The sequence below is a fragment of the Xiphophorus maculatus genome, chromosome 4, assembly GCF_002775205.1.
Source record: "Xiphophorus maculatus strain JP 163 A chromosome 4, X_maculatus-5.0-male, whole genome shotgun sequence".
In the NCBI taxonomy this organism is placed as follows: domain Eukaryota; kingdom Metazoa; phylum Chordata; class Actinopteri; order Cyprinodontiformes; family Poeciliidae; genus Xiphophorus; species Xiphophorus maculatus.
The window spans coordinates 32,688,691-32,706,743 of record NC_036446.1 but is presented as its reverse complement, the minus strand read 5'-3'; positions in this window follow the sequence as shown (position 1 = coordinate 32,706,743).

Sequence of the window (18,053 nt, the reverse complement as noted above, 5' to 3'; positions counted from 1 at the left end):
TGTGACCTGGATCTGTCCTGAATGCATTCACACATGTGTTTACAGCGTAAACGCGACACGCTGGCACGTCTGGACCGGATGCTCTGCTACTGAAAGGTGACAAACCTTTAGGCAAGTCAGTTTCAAGCAAGAAGCAATTAGTCCACCTTGAAGATACTTTTTGGATGTGTTATATTGTGCAACACATTTAGCAAGTTGGTGAGTTTGTAGGAGAAAGAAGGTGTTATGAATGAGTATGAGGGAATAGGGTGAGAAGCATGAAGTGACTGTAAGCTAGTGGGAGAAAACAGGTAAAGGAGGCAAGTTGAGCAGAGGATTAAAAAAGATCAGCAGTAGAAAAAAGGCACCGAATGTAAAGGCAGAATAAAGATGAAGAACAGAGAGAATGGGGGCTGCTATTTTGGGTTCTTATTAACAGGTCCTGTTGGTGCAGCAATTAATAATCTACTTCTGCATTTAACTTGGGACCTGGTCCCTGGTGGAGACATTTTAGCTGGCTTTGATGCAGAAAGAGCTGCTTTCCCTCCGCCCGCCTCCCCCCACAGTGCCTCTGCTCTTCTTAAGTGCCTCCCATGGTGTTGTTTGCGTGTTGGTTTTCTCTAGTTAAGCTAGGAAATCGACCAAATCACTATTCCCCAAATTTCAAGCCAATTTTCAATCGACAACCTGGCTTTCTGTGGGGAAAAGTCTTCAATTCATCGGAGGAAATCTTGAAAAAATAATATTACATCTCCCCGGGCTTTATGAGGGTTTGAAGTAATGTTTGTTTTTTATTATTAATATTTTGGTGAGTGTCTACTCTAGGAGATTTACACATGTTTACAAGTGTTTTAATGGTTATTACCTTTAAGAATAAAAACAGAACTTTCATGCTCTGTGTAAAACTGTCAGATGGTAATTTGATCTGATTTAATCTGCTCTCAAAAAAGACTCTGTTCTGCCATGCATAGTGGCTTAAAGTTGGGGGATGTAACTTTTATAAAAACTAAGTGTAGCCTGGAAACATTTAGCCTCACAGGACACAGTAACTGTGGTTCTTCATGTGCAATATTTCATATCCAATGAAGACAAATTAAACAAAACTGTATTGTCTCTTACTTTTGGTTGACAAAAGTTGACCAATCCTCACAGACTGATTTTAAACATTATAGACTTGTACCGGACCTTTGGCAACCACAGCTGAAGCGTGGCAAGGTTCCAGAATAACAGAAAGTTGAATTGATTTTGAAATTCTTAATCATGAAATCTGTCGTAGAAAGACTTTATTGTCTGTCTTTTGCTCTTTTCATCCGATGTAAAAAGCGCAGATGTTGCTGAGCGTTCTTCACCAGACCAGAGGTTTGGAGGGACCAGGTCAAAGTGTCTGTATCTCAATGCTGCTGACCTGCAACCATTTCTTTTGTTTTGTTGACCTTCTACATTAGCATCACACCAGTCCACCAGATGTTTCACCTCTTCAATGGTCAGTTGATTGTCCCTGATGAGACCCAACACTGTCACATTGTCTGCATACTTACTGATTCTTATTGAACCCGGCTTGACTGTTGTGGGTCATCAGGGAGGAGAGCAGTGGACTCGGTACACAGCCCTGGGGAGCCAGCGCTCAGGGAGATGACCCTTCAAGTATCTTTCCCAATCCTCACAGACTGATTTTAAACATTATAGAGCTTTTTGAAAAACATGCTGTTCAATCAACAGGCTGGTAACAGTTTAACACAGTTCTGAATGTAACTGGGTTTAGTCTAAAAATCCCCATTCCCATGAATCATTTCCACTTTTGATGATCTCACAGGTTGATCAGTCTGGATTAAAAGTAAGAAATTGAGTTAATAAACTTCACTTAGAAGTTATTTTGATACTTTAAAAAATGAAATGAGCTGCAATAACTTAAAATTTAAGATTTAAATTGAATAGTTTTTCTTGACAACCATCTGACTGTATGCAAAATTCTGGTGTCAGTGGTTTGTATAGATAAATAATTAAATATAATCAGCTTCTCGATAGTATTTTAACTGAGAAGCACTGGGTTAGGGTTATGTGTGATTTTTGATCTTGGACTGGTTACCTTTCTGACTTTCAGATAAAGGGAAGATCAGTTTTTAATACCATGTAGCTTAAGATCATACAGTATCTATTTGTGAACCACAAACATAAACTGCCCCAGCTCTAAGTTACTTCTAGAAAAACTCAAAAGTAATGGCACACACACAGCAGGAACACATGAAGACCAAACACAATGGGCTGGCATTCAACCAACAGCAGCCGTCCTTAAATGCAGCGTGATGCCAGCTCTGCCATCTGTTGCAGTTTCAGACTAACTTTTCTCACAAGACTTTCCCAGAAGCCTCCCTGGTACAACAATAATAGTGCAAAATCTCTGTACTCTGATACCTTTTGTTACTAATCTCCTTATTTTAAATCCAACACGCTTCAAAGACAAGTTTCTGGATATTAGAATATATAGAAAAAAAATCCCAATGAAATCAATAACATCCAGGATTATTGCACTGCTGCGTAACCATCATGAAACAGAGTGTTTGTTTATAAGTAGACATGAAATAATATGATTTAAGAGTAGAATGATGTGAAAAGTGGGTGTGTACATGTTGCAGGTTAAACACAGGTATGCTAGCTATGCTATCAGTGCGATTTGTCCTTTCAACCACTCCCACACACACACACACACCCCCACCCACCCACCCCGTCTTCTCACTCTGCCCCATCCTCCACCTCCTCATCCCCACATCTTCTGATCTCCACACTGAGGGCCTTAGGGGGTTCATTAACAGACTCAGATAATTCCACACTTAATGAAAACATTACCACTGTTTCTCCTCTTTCTTCTTCTCTTGCCCTTGTTTGCACTCTTTCATATTTTGCATAGAGCTTCCTGGGTCGTCACCAGAAGCACTGTTGACAACATGAATGACAAATTCAGGGAAGCAAAACTGTTGCTGGTAAAAGTCCAAAATAACAAAGGAGGATAAAATTCTAAAGCAACATTTGTGGGATAATGTTATGGTGGGGTTAATGAACGAACTTTACTTGGTGGTTATTCTGCCTGGTCCTCATTTAGACAGAGAGAATTTTGTTGGTACTCATTCAGCTCACTGAAACAAAATGTATGCATAAGAACGCACTATGGTTAATTCAGAGATCAAGAATTATTTCCACCCTAAATTAATTGCAAAACTGTTTTGGTAAAGAGTTATTCACCCTGACTAGCAAAATCTGGTCACGGACGTTTGCACTATCAGCTGTTTTATTCTCTTATTTATAAAATTCTGTTACTTGTATTGTGAACTTCATGAATAAGACCTGAATGATATCAGCAGCCTGCATTATGTAACATCTACATGGGCCAGTTTGAAGTTTTTAGCCATTCTACCCACCTGATCTGCTCAGTGCTGTTCCCCTCTTCCCCCCATCCGACACACCCCCAGCCCCTGCCCCGAACGGAGAAAATCAGACAGTTGTCAGTGTTTTCTGATGTGCCGAGTGGTAACTATTACTCCACTAGATGCATGCAGCTGCGGCTCATAGTTATGTGATGCTACAGCCTTACAGATTGATGGATTGTTCCCAGGCTTATAATATTTTTTTATTCGACTTCTTGTTTCTCTAATTCAGTTAGTTTTCATTAGTTTATAGAGTGTGTTTGCTACTTTTTATTTGTTATTAGTTAAATGTTTAGTTTTAGTTTTTACTCGTTATAGTAGTAGTGTTAGTCTTCATGCTTTGGTTAATTTTTAGGTGAAGAATTTAAAAATGTCACAGTATTGAATTGTGACTATGTATACATCGATTTGGTAATGATTACTCAACAGAAGATAGCATTTTCCAAAAAAAAAAATTATTCAATTATTGTTGAACAATAACTAACTGAAGTTTTCTCCTAACTTTTGCTGTCGCCATACTACCACCAGGGGGCGTATGGGGTAACGTAAACTGCTTGTGTGGTGAGAAAAAAATCTGTTCAAAAGGCTAATAAATACATTCATAAACATGAAAGAAACAATATTATATCTACAATTCCAGTAAGTTTTAATTTCATAAACGCACAATATAGTTCCAGTTAGTTATAGTTTTCTGTTTTTATTTATTTCAGTTAATAAAAATCTTTTCTCAATTTCAGTTTTTTTATTTCATTCATTTTAGTTAACTTTGATTGTGGTAACACTTAAAGCTATGTTTGTCATGAAATGCATCAACAGTAAAAGCTGTGATCTCAATAACAATTCATCCCACCTTGTAAAGGTTTTCTTTACGCATCAGTCACACTTACAATCCAGTACATCATGATGCATGCAGTCTCAAATTGTGGAAACAGTAAGTGGCTTGCAAATATATTCATAGACCTTGGACTTTTCCAAATTTGTCACATTACAACCACAAACATAAATATATTTCATTAAACATGATTCAAAAATGTTTTACATCACGTATACTTTTTGTTCTACTTCACATTTCTAAACCACTCTTTCACGTTAAATTACCAAAGAATATATTCATGCTTGTGGTTGTAATGCGACAAATATAGAAATGTTCAAGGTGTATGAGTATTGTATTTCTTGTCATAATTTGGCTGCCTTTAATGGTAATGGTACGTTATTTTAGCATGACTATTAGCGGGGTAAATGTGAACAAATTAACTAGGATTCAGAGATAAAAAGATGATGAGGTCAACCACACTGGTTGGAACCTCGTTGGAAGCCTCCCAGAAATGAAGTGCAGCAGTAATTCAGTGTAAGGTTTTGCTGTAAGTGCACATCTGTATTCTTATGTTCCAAAGTGAAAAATTACATGGCCTGCAGTCATGGAGCAAAGCTGCATGCGCAGGTTGCTGAACGTCTGAATTCATGAACTTCTGAGGGAGTTGCTGTAAGAGATTGTGTCTTAAGTTTTTAATCTTAAATTCTTTGTGCCGCTGCACTGCAGTGGTCAATTTCAAACTCAAGTTTATACAACCATATAAGACTTTCTCTGAAGAACTGCGATTCAGAGCGCAACATCCCGTTTTTCCACCTAAACATCTCCTGGGAGACACAGCTCAGCTTGATGTGTATTTCTTTTCTTTTTTTACTTTAAATCCATGCAGACTAAAAGTAAAGAAGCAGGGAGCTTTGGCAGGAAAAAAAAAAAAAAACAATACAAGTTGAGTTGTTTGGGGGCATTTTTCACTCGCCCTAAGTATAAAATAGGATGAGATGCTTTGCCTCTCGACTTAACGTAATGTAAGAGAGTGTGAAATTAAACTGCACATGAATAAATGGGGCCTTCATTGTGTGCCGCTGACTAGCTTATCTGGAAATTCAGACAACTGGAACATCCAAAGCCTCCAAACTTGTAGCAATCCCCTTTGTCTGGCTTTGCAGCAAACAATGTAATATCAAAAAGCCAGTGAGGCTCCAAAGCCTGTGTCAGATTGCCAAACACAAAGTAGCTGCTTCCACCCTCCTCAGTTTGCCTAGCTGCATCCTCACAAAATACCCTGCAAGTGTGTGTTTACCCTCCAGTGTGTTCGTGTCTATCCTTACTGCTCTGCTATCTCTACCGTTATATCAAAGGTCTAAGCTTCAAATGGTTTCCTTTTAATTTCCAGCCCTTCACCTATTGGTATTCCCAGCACATTTTCAGCCCCATATGTTCATTTGATTTAGCGGATCTTAAATTGAATAATAGATGAAGAAAAAATGAGGAAGAAAAAAAAGAGCAACAGCAAAGGCAGCAATATTAATATTCTAAATTACTAAAGAGGCCACAAACTCTTTTCTCCCATTCTGCCTCTTAGGCTCCCCTCTCTCCTCCTCCATTTTGCCCCTTCCGTCTGTCTGGGAGTGAGTGAGCTAAGTGAAGTGGGTTATGATGACGGTGTAATCGGCATCCCTCAAACAAACGGCTGCTACTATTAAGGGCCATTGTGTTTGCTGCAGTGATGATCAGATTCAATCTAGGGAGAACATTTTGTGCGGGAGCTGGTGCGAGGAGGGGAGATGGAGGGAAAATACTTTCCCTTGTTTCACACTGCTGTTGTGCTCAGACACCAAGATGTATGGTCACTCTTCAGACACACACATCGACTTTGAAGAGCTGCAGAAGAGAAGTCCAGAGAAATTTGTGAAAACTCGCTGCTTGCAAAAAGGGAGGCCTGAACTACGTGTTTGGTAATATTAGAGGATCTGTTTGTTTCTGTAAGGGTTGAAACAAAACCAGTGCTGCCAGGGTAAAATAAAGGGAAAGTCACTTTTCCTCATTTGTTAGTCCAATGCTTTTATTTTCCTTATTCAGTTTCTAATTCTACAGTCGAATGTTTTGTGTTCATGACATTGAAGTTATGGATGGGATTTAAGCTACAATATGCATGGTGTTGTAGTGGCTGTTTTAATTGTAATCGTTGTATTGACCAGACTATTAGCATTCAGGCTATTAGCGAATGACTAATTTTGGCATAGTGGAATATTCGGTGGGAACCCTCGGGTCTATTTTCATGGAGTCAAACAGTCAGACAGAAGATGGTTCTCTGCTGGTGTGTACTTAAAGAACAGTATTGATGTAACTGACATCAGCAACATGTCTCAATGAAACAGACTACATCCTATGATTTTACGCTGAAAACTACAATTCAGCTCTGTTTGATATTGTATTGTCATTAAGTCATGCAACTGACAATTCATTAATTTTGTAACAAATATCATTTGGTTTGAACCCAGAACATAAACCACATCCCAGGAGAGGTTAAGTTTGATTTATTGACAATATTCAGAATGTGCAAGATGGTCAACAGCTGCGTCTTTGGAAAGGCTTTCTGGTCAGACTGTGAGAGGGGACCCAGGTTGATGAGTGATGGAGATTAAACAGGAAGTATTTTGTCGTCTGAAATTGGAATGTTTCAAAGTGCTGCATGGAGACTTGACCTTAGCTGACTTAAATCCTCAGAGATGTAGCTGATGAGAAAAGGCAAATGTCTGGGATTGTTGCACTTGCAAGACTGTAGGGAGGAGAACACTCTGTCCACTGGAAACCAGAGAAGATGATGAATGTGGAAACTCCAGCAGCAGGGTGGATGGTGAGTGGTTATTCAGTAGTGACCAGCCCAGGTTTATACCAATGAGAGTCAATAACAGAGCAAATCTAGAATCCCTGAGGCAGAGTGTGATTATATTAGCTGAATAATCATACAAAACAAAACAAGGTCTGGTTAATGTATTTTTTCTCTTTGTTTTGAAACAGTTTTATAATTAATCCACATACAGAGTAAAAACCCACAATAAAATGGTTTTGATTTTGTCTTTCTTATGACTTCTTTACAGGCTGGAGGCTGTACAACTGTAGCCACTTCCTTTTCAGCGCCTCACAAAAAGGCAACCTGAAGAACCATGTATGCAGAAAATGCCTTCTGATAACAACCAGAACCCTGACAGACATTTCAAACACTCCCAGCCACGGCACGAAATCTCAGCGAAGAAGTCTGAAGATCCCTTTGGTGATCAAAAGCTGATTTAGGCCATCAGGAGTAACACTGCCTTTTAATGAGACCAGATCTTTTCCTCAAGACTGAAACCAGAAGCTGGCAGTAAGGGTTGTGTATAAAGTTACTTTCTATGTTGTTAAAACCCTGTGACTATTACCTAAGAAATACTATACTATCTCTGTCTTTGTGATGAAGAGAATAAGTTAAGTTTCTGCAGGCAAAACAAGAAAGGAGAAGGCAATCAAATGGATACTAGAGAGAAGTAGATGGGGGTGAGGGTGGGGATGCATTTTTACCAGCTTGACTTGATCTGTCATCACATAAGAGAATTAAACAAAAACCCGTCCAAATCCCATCACACACGCATACACACAGCCAGTTCAGATGCTGTTACCAATCCCAGGACGAAGAGGTCAAAATGATTTCTCTCATGCATCCTTTCTACTCTACTCCTCTGGTAGAACGATTTGAAAAATACAACAGATTAGTTAATGATGTAAGCAACAAACTTAACCAGAGATAGACTATATAAAGGGGACATGTCATACAATATCCATACACGTCTAAACATCACTTCTGAATTCTTTGTTCAGATCTCAGCTCTCACTCACAACAGCAAGAATTATTCCTGTCCATTTATGGTTCCTTTAGTGGCAGGACACCAGGACACATTGTCTTTCAAAGTTCTTTGTGGTGATTTTCAATTATTCTATACAAGATAGCTTGCTATGACAGAGGATATTTGCAAGTAGTACTTGACAATGTTTTCAGCTTCAGTTCTACAAAAAGTGCGAGAAATGTAAAAGTTGTAATTTGTAGCCCCCAAACTACTGTTAAAGGAACCCCCACTGGAAAAAATGAAAGTAACTAATGCTCGGATCAAACGGTGTTTGTCAATGTTATGCTTGCAGCGAAATGTAGATTTAAAGTGAATGGAACAGGAAAAGAAAATATCTGCAATAAAGGACAAAAAAATTAGTGGTGGGTGAGGTGGTGGGGGGGGGGGGACCAAAGCAGCAGTTGAATTTGAAATGTTGTCCCCAGGATGAATGCTTTTTATTGTTAATGGAGAAATAGAGTGCGTGGCATATTTAATGGGTTTGCTTTTTTATTGTACAGCACTGAATAATTAACTGGGAAGCAGCATGTCACATAGATTTATCTTTTAATTAAAATAACGTGGTTCACGCATATTTGAGTGGTAGTCCAAATAAATGCAATATCCAAATTTATGTTTTGTTTATCTTCCTGTTAATTACCAGGAGATTGTTCACTGTACAACCCTTCATATTCCCTCTCTGGATCTGTCGTTTCCTCTCTTCTCTCTGCCTCTTCTCCCAGTAATAACTAGTCAGGTTTTATTAATTTATGGATAATTGTGGCTACATGAAGAAGGTGCAAGGCATGAAAACTGGCTCGTTCTTATAAAGTAAGATGAATGTGTCGGGCAGCCGGATTCCTCTAAAAGACAACAGTGAAGGCAAACTTTTCCCCCCCCTGCTTATATCCACAATTGCACTAATTTCCAGTATCTGTTTTCTTATTACAGTTGACATGTGGAAACAACCAGGAAGCCCTCAGATGCAGGCTGCAGTCAAAACTGGTTCAACCAAAGACAAAGACATCACACACACATACACACAAATCTAATATGGAATATCAATTTTTAAATTAGACATATGTATATATAGCACTAAAATTATTAATTATCAAGCAATTTTTAAATACGACCAACATGTTTGTCATTGAAAGTAACGTTGACATTTTTGGGTGGCCCAGCCAGAGGTCTGATTTGAATCAATTTAATTTTAATTCAGTGTGTTTATAACAGATCAATTCACAACAAAGCATCGTCTCAATGCACTTTACAGTCAATCAGTTCAATCACACACACACACACACACACACACACCCACACGCACGCACACCCCTACACAGTCCCACACACACCCACATGTACTCCAGTTGATCCTGGCTATCACGCTGCACATCAAGACCAGCCATTATTCAAATTAGTTAAAAAAGATCCTATAGAGAGTCAGGGAGCAAAATGTAAAGGTTATGATTAGAAGGTCTTCCAGCCTCAACCTTTGAGCTTGGATTTAATCCCTGTAATTCCATTTAAACCTAATATTTATATAAATGCGAACAGAATTTGATACACTTTTTACATCGCTTATTATCGTTTGATTTCCAATCATATAAATAAAATATCACAAAATATTAGAACAGAGGACACTGAATGAATGAGGATGACCCCTAACCTAGAACTTTCCTACTTGCTCAACTGAAACAGAGGACAACATTGATCACACACTAAGGATCCATTTGCTAGTTTAGTGACTTAGATCTAAAACTTAACTTCATTTTCCTCTGAATACTTTAAAAGTATTGATATGCAGTTTTTGCCACTGGATGAGTGTCTTACCCTGTCAATCAATGTCAAGTAGTCTCTGCTCACTGAGCTAATGGAGAAACAACTTATCATTCCTGGAAAACTGTTTATCCACTGCCATCGGTGGCCATGCTAACTAGCATTAGCATTGGTGTCAGGCTATGTTGTAGTGAACCAGTTGTAGAAAAGCAGAGAGCAAGGGAGAGGGGCTGAGCATGAGGGTGACTGACAGCACTAAGACCCTCCCCCTGGCTCTGATTGGCTGTTTCTGAGTGAGTGGTGTGTTTCTGTTTTGTCATCACATGATAATTTCAACAATTATGTATAAAACATTTCTTTTATATGTAAAATTGACATACTGCAGCTGTAACTATCATTATTTTGTAGATGACTTTCCTGTGTTAAACGACAAAATCTGTTGCTCATGTTTATTTGTAACGGCACCAAAAAAAAATTTTCAACCCAATTCAAATACAATAACATCAACCTCAGCTGACAAATGTTTTCCAATAAAGAGTCTTTTTAAGAAAGCAAAGAAGCACAGCAAGATTTTACAGCCATCCTACTTACTCTGAGTAAGCATGTGGCGACAGTGGAGAGGACACAGAACCGACTCACAGTAAGGATCCATCTGGTGTGAGGCAGAGAGGACAGAAAACAGAGCTACAGAACACAGATGTACTGGGCCAGGTGTATGACAGACAGGTAAAAAAAAAAGACAACACGCACCCTAAAAAAGAACATTGCCTCGTTTTCCATCATAATTAAATAAGTTCCTGCCTTTATTTCATGTCCATTATCCAGACCCATGGCACTGGCTTAGAAACGGTCATTATAGCAGACAGAAATAGGTCCATAAATTTGTGGTTAATGAAAGTGTCAATTAGTGCTGTGTTGTGTTAGAAGGGGGGCTGATGGTATCGCCATAGCGAATTAAGCATCCTCATAGTCACCAGCGTGCATGATGCACACATAAACACATACATCCACAAACCACAAGAGAACAAATGAAAAACATGACACCCCATAGATGAAACTATGTTTTAATTCTGCATTTTTATGGTTCTGAAAAATGCTGACTTGTGTATCTTTCATGTGTATGACAAGGGGGGGAATAAAACAACTATCACAAACAGGAAATTAAATAAAGCAAAAGAATTATATTTGAAAAAAATAATCCATGTATAAATACATAAAACATAGACACATTAGAGGTGTTCCCCTCGTCCCTCTGTAGTTTCACCCCTAAGTTGTATTGTCTTTGGAACCCTGGGGTTTGACAAGTTGTTTCGATGTTTTATTCACATATTTGGATCATTAATCAAATGGCGGCATGTTGGGAGGGCAACCAGAGGGGGGTGGATGCAATCCATATAGCATATCTTCTTCAGGGTTTAAGTATGTGTGTGCGTATGGTTGTGGGGGCGTGTGTAGGGGTGTGTGTGTGTGGATGAGGGAGAATGTGTGCATGTTGCACGCTCAATCTAAAAGTCCTCTGCAACAGCCACTTCAGGGCCTGAACGCAGTCACAAAAAAAATGATTACCATTACACTTCCATCCTTCCTACACACTCCCCCTCCTTACACTCAACAGATGATGAGGGGAAATAAATGTTCGCACACATACACACACCCATTCGCAAATACATGGACGACTCTGGCGCTTGAAATGACAGAAATAAAAAAGACAGATTCCCACCTAAACGTCAATATGAGGGGGATGTATTAATAGTGCATTTGAAATTCTTAGCAGCGTTCCACCTCATTTCGGAATGTCTGGGCCTTGCACCCTTAAAAGCAAAGAGAAATAAATCATGTTTGTTGCTCGTGCTTAGACCCCTATAAAAATAAATAGATGAACGCTGGTCACCTCAGAACCATTTTTAAAATGTCCCCACTGCTGTACTGTATCCATAATTATAATTTTGATTGTCTGTGACCACATCCTCCAGGATCAAAAGTGAAGTGGAATAACAGCAATGCAGGCACGAGGATTTATTTGTCATCTGGAACAGCTAAGGTTGTGCATGACAAACAGATCCAGACTGTGGAGCTGAAAGTGCTGCTGTTGAGCTCCAATGATCTCTAACCTTTCATAAACTGTAACGTTTTGTATGGCCTGTATTATTTTAATAATCTCAAGTAAGGCATCGAGGTCATTCACACATCTTGCAATATTAGGAGAAATGCACTCATTAGCTTAGCTTAAAAATGTTAAGCTAATCTTTCACATACCTGATTCTCCCATGTTGCTTCAAAATATAGTTGCAACATTTCTTAGAGTTCGCTTCACATGTGGGCCTGGACCCTCAACTATTGAGAAATGATATATTACAGGAGGTGTGGACTAAGTTTGAAAGTTTTCTCAATAGCTACTGTTGACCCGTGACATGTGTAATGCACCAGTTCCACGTTACAAAGCTAAACTGGAAATTGCCTATGCTGCAAACAACCATCCTCCACTGCATAGAGAGAAGAGCCGATCTGAACGAGGCACGCGATTGGTCGTTAAAAAAATGCACTTCTCTGTCTCCTATGTAGACAAACAACAACTCTTCAGGTGTTTCTCTGAAACAAATACTGACCTTCTTTTGAGAAAGATTTTACTGTAAAATCCTCTTTTTTGATCCTGAAGGAAATAAAAGAATGGTTGATAATGGAAGATAATTATGTCTCTCCCTGATTTCTATTGTCGCTGTTTGTGAGAATAAATGCAGATGCAGTTACGAACTGCAACATCAAGCCCCATTTCATCTCCGATGAAAAGAGTAGTAAGCAACATCTGCTGTCAAAGCTGTGATCGACTGCTGCTGCTGCTTTTCTAACAGATGTCTGGAGGTGAAACAAAATAGGATAATCCTTGCACAATCTTTATTCTAAAGAAGAAAAAATGACATTAGTAAATCAGTCTGTATACACAACAGAAACAATATCTTCTGTGCCTAAATTAACTTCAAAATGAAGAACTTCACCAGAGCTTGCAACTGAGGTTCTCTGTTTATACTTAATACGTTGTAATCCTCAAGCTGCCTGTCATTAAAAAAAATACCCAAATCTCAATATATGATGCTTTTATGATGGGTTTTTTTCTATTTTACTGAATGAAAAAATAAGCATCCCTCCCCACAACACCTCCAATGAGCCCCTTCAGACTAGCTGGCAGCAATTAGCAAACACCTGGTGGAATTGTGCATATGTTGAGCACATTATACGAGTAACTTCTCAGTGCAAGGCTGGTAAAGCATTGTTAACAGGGTTAACAGAGGAGGGTGAATGATTATGGTGCAAAATGCTTTGGAGTCCTCAGACATGATAAAGAGGAAACCATTTACCATTAATGATGAAATTGATTTAGTTCAGATTGACATTCACCTAATCTCTTAGAGGACGGAAAAACAACATTCAAAATTAGGTTGCAATTGGATTTGATCTTATGATTTTACACTGATTTTTCTAGCAGAACAGGACCTGACAATCTGGCGCTGCATTGCGTCAAATCGAGCCTTCAGTTGGCGTTACGGTGACACACAGCTGATCACCAGCCTTCCTGACAACTTCATTCACTCAGCACCTGCTCGCTGTCAATCACAAACTGCAGAGAGACAAATGTGTGCATGTCTCCTCAGGCTATTGATGAAGCCGTCAAAGAGAGGATGAGCCATGTCCATCACTCTCTTTATCTCTCTTTCTGTCTGTTGCACTATCCTGTCTTTCTTCTCTTCTCCACCCTCTGTCTTGGTGTCCTTGATTACATTCTCAAAGTATCAGTTTCTATCCTTCATTGCATCTTCACAAATTACCAGAGCTCAAAAACTTGTACTTCAGGATTGTATTTTGCTGTACAGGAATGTAAATAACGTTAAATAAGTTCATGAAGTGTAATTTAAAGAGCAAAGAAGTCATCTGAAATGTAAATTTGTTTTGACATGTGTGATGCTGTTCAGATGTATACTTCAAAATACAAGAATCCCTGAATGTACTAAACTAAACTAAAACCAGACAACAACATGTAAAAGTGATATTATATTTACTATTGACAACAATATTGTGATGTAGCTCAGACCGTGTTAAGTAGTCGTTAACTGGAATAGATGTCGATTGGCCTTTTGTACTGAATGTTTAAAAAATTAGAAATTTAAATATATATATATATATATATATAGGCCTGTTTGTTTTTGTCTCAGTTGTCAATCATTTTCTATATCAAGATTATTGACTTCAGTCAAACAAACTTGTTTCCTTTACAAATGTGCCACAAATACATGACAACTACCACAACAATGTTTTTGCAAAGGTTCTTTGCTCCAGTCTGAGAGTTTTATTTGAATTGTCCCCTGGGTGGTGTGTACTGAACCTGGGTCGATCTTGCCTGCCTCTTCCAGTGATCCAGCAATGGTAGCATTCACCCTCAAATCCCTCCAAGTCTAGATATTTTCTGAAGCTCCCCAGGTGAGTGGCCATATCTGTGCCCTTGGAACAGAAGCCTCCAAGGCTGGGCTGTTGGCTGACTGTCAGTTTCCAGAATATCCACCATCCAACTTCTAACCTGCAACCTAGACAGACAGTTACGTCCTTCTGTTTGTATGAAAGAGCGTCTCTTCTTTCACTTTGACACTCACTATATTTCCCCTTGGAATGCTGGCACAAGTGTCCATGCCCTTAGTATCACTATGGGAGACAGAAACAGACAGACAGACACAGAAAGATGACAAATATGTAAAGTGTACTCTGCCAGTCAGTGTATGACTCCACAGAATTTGACCAAGTGACCTCATGAAAACCTGGTGGAGACAAACACCAGTGTTGTTTCCACAGTGGTGTATGCTGGCCAAGACATATTGACTCTGCACATGAATTCATGCTCTTCAGAAAGACTCATTAGACTTTTGAATGTGTGGAGCGAGAAAAATGAACAAAGTCCAAACCTTGTTAAAGAGGAAGAACAAAACACAGCTTTATTTTACATCTGCACAGATGGAGAACTCAGAAGAGATCTAACTAGACAAAGGAATCACCTCTCTACATATACTGTATATTGTCCTTCTCCTGCAGACAGAGTGTCGTCACCAACATCCCAAGGAGCTAATCAGATTAATACACACACAGAGAAAAATGCAACTTTCAGTTAAAAATGGGTTTCAGACAGAATATTCTGTCTAATAATAATCACTGAGCCGTCGGTCTGGTCTTGTCCCTACGCAAGGTATGACAACTATTTACTTATCGCCTGTTGCTAAGGTTCTGACACACTGAGACAAACTGTGAAAGCTAAAAAGAGAAACAATGACTCTGTAAGACTGAGTGAGACATAATAAACTAATTAAATATTGTAAGATTAATATTAAATAAACTTCTAATAAAAGTAAGCACACTGTAAATAATTATTTTATTCCACAAATGTTTTTAAGTCTGCTCCAGTGTATGTTAAAACAGAAACAAGGTTGATCTAATCAAAACAAGAAACTAATAATAACGAAAATGGAATCAATTATCAATTCTCCAAGACTCTGACAATACAGGCAAAAACAAATTAGGAAAATGAATGAAGAAACTCAATAAAAAAGAATAAATAAATATGGAGAGACCGTACTAAAACTAAGATGATCTAAATACAAACACAAGAAAGAACCAAAACACAAACAGAGGAGGATTGTGACACTTTTTACTAGAGGTGACATAAAACAGAAGTTTTCCTCATCTGTAAATGAAGACTATAAAACTGTGCTTTTGCTTTTCTGCAAGTAAAAATGGAGAACGTGAAGTCAGAATTTCAACTAAACTGTAACATTACATTAGCAATGGGAGAGCCTGAGTCAGTGTGAAAGGCAGCATAGCAAGGTGTGTTTGTGCAGGCAGGGATAGCTGAGTGCTTTAGCTTCTCATGCTATGCTGTGAAAGTGAAGAAGCATGCATAAACTCTTACAGTACAACTAAAATGTAAACACAGAGACAGTAGCTAAAACACCAGACTCATTCACTTCTGGGCACAAGACAGAAAAGGTCTGACGTCACTGTCTGACGTCAAACTGTCTGACAATGGGAATAGGGAGTTATTCTTATTTATCGTACAGTATTGCATGTCTGACAATGTTAGTGTATGAAAGAGAAGATGATGGTGTAGATGTTTTGGATGATCTAACTAAAGGTAGAGCTTTGTGTTAAGAGAACGCTAAGCATTTCTCACTGGTTGATTATTCCCAGTTTTTTCTCATAGTTAATGCACAGTTCAATTAAGACAGACATTGACATTAATTTTCAGTAAATCTATCAATTAATTAATGGCTACTTTGTGAATTTACTGTAGTTATTTTTAGGTAACTTCTGCTCAGTGGACTCACTTAATTTAAGTTAATTCAGAACAAAAGTCATTTGAACTATAAAGCAAAGGAGAGAAAAATATTCTGGTGAGATCATGGAACTGTTCTGTGTGCGGCCTTTAAAAGAACTAAAGATAAAAGTTCTATGAATGCGACGGACATTAAGGCCTCAGAACAGAATTAGCTGATTTTTTTTTATTCACCTTTTGAGAAAGTTTTGCAGAAGAACAATCAAACTACCTATAATTATGCTTCAGGAAAAGAAAATAGATGAAGAAAGAGAAGAACCAAGAAACGACAATAAAAATGTGGATCTGAACAGATGGACAGGGAGTTTTTCATTCAAACATCATCACCATCCTCATCATCCATGTCAGTTCCATCCGCTAGAGAGCAGCTGCTCAGTGGGAAGATGATTTCCCCACTCCACAGAGAAATGGCCACCAGAGACTCAATTCTCTACCACCGTTCTGTTTTAGACAGTTAGACAAGCTATCTTTTCCCTGCAATGCATATCATTACAGCAACATCAACACTCGACTTTAGGCAAGAACCAACCCCTTGTTTTTATCAGGTTATTTTTGCTTCCTGGGGTTTCGTAATGCATCCCAGCTCAATTATCTCAAAATATTATGTATATGAATGTTTATTCTCCCTGTTCAGAATGATAGAACATTAGAGCAATGTTTTTTAATATGCAAACTATCCTTGTCAACCAGGCTGGGATTGAGAGGCTACCAATTATTCAGCATCCAACATTAAGAGATGATTATCTAGGTGAGGGACTTGGTTCAGCCTCCACAGCAAGGAAGTGAAGTATTGATTGGCCATCAGGGAGCTAATAACACAAGGTTATCTGCATGTAGCATGACACAGTCTCCATACTTAATAGAGCAATCCAATCTAGATTAAATATGTCCTTATAGCAGTGATGTAGTGAGAAGAGGTGTTTATCTTCCACAGGCGAACAAAGGTCACACCGTCTCACAACCATCTATGAAAAGTCAGTAAGGTCACATCCTGAGCTTTTTAACAGTTTCAATGTTCACTTTCTCTCCAAGGATGAAACACCCATATACAGCCTCAGATGTGTGGGATGTGCACGTTTTATGTACGTTGGAGGAACCACACCTCAGCTACACCAACGGACGCCCCAACAGAGAAAAGCCAGCTCCACCTCTTTTCTCCACCTCAAGGACAGGGTGCGCACTACATTAACCATGAAAAGTCAGCACTAAGCAGAGATAGCTTCTATATTCCAAACATCTACAAGGATGACTTGACCTGTCTCCCTGGGTTGTTTCACAACCATTCTAGCCTTTATGTATGCAAACAGAACAAGTGACAGGTTGACTTCATTTGGAAGTGATGGACAGAATGGGTGGTTGGTTAGAGACTGGTGTGACGTGGATAACCTTTAGTATGACTATTATGTCAATATATTTAAAATAAATACCAGCAAGGAATGTTGGTTGGGAGCAGTGATGGTTACAGAGTGTTAGCTGCTGTGAGGAAGGATCTATGATAACACTCCTTTGTGCACTTAGGATGCAGCAATCTGTCACTGAAGGACCTCTCTTGTTCAGCCACAGTTCTCTACATGGGGAGAGAGACAATATCCATCACTGAGGAGGGGGACATTGTCTAACAGTGATGTCCACGAAGAGTCCTTCTGTCTCCCACCACCTGCTCCGGGTGGAGGGGGTGTCCTGTCCCAGAGATGGCCTTCCTGATTCGCTTCTCTAACCACTTCTTTTCAGCTGTAGGTTAATTGCTGCTCTAACACCACAGAGTGATGCCATCACAGTCAAAAGGGGTGCTGAGGAGCGCCTCCTGCAGTCCAAAAATGACCTCAGCCTCCTCAGTGGAT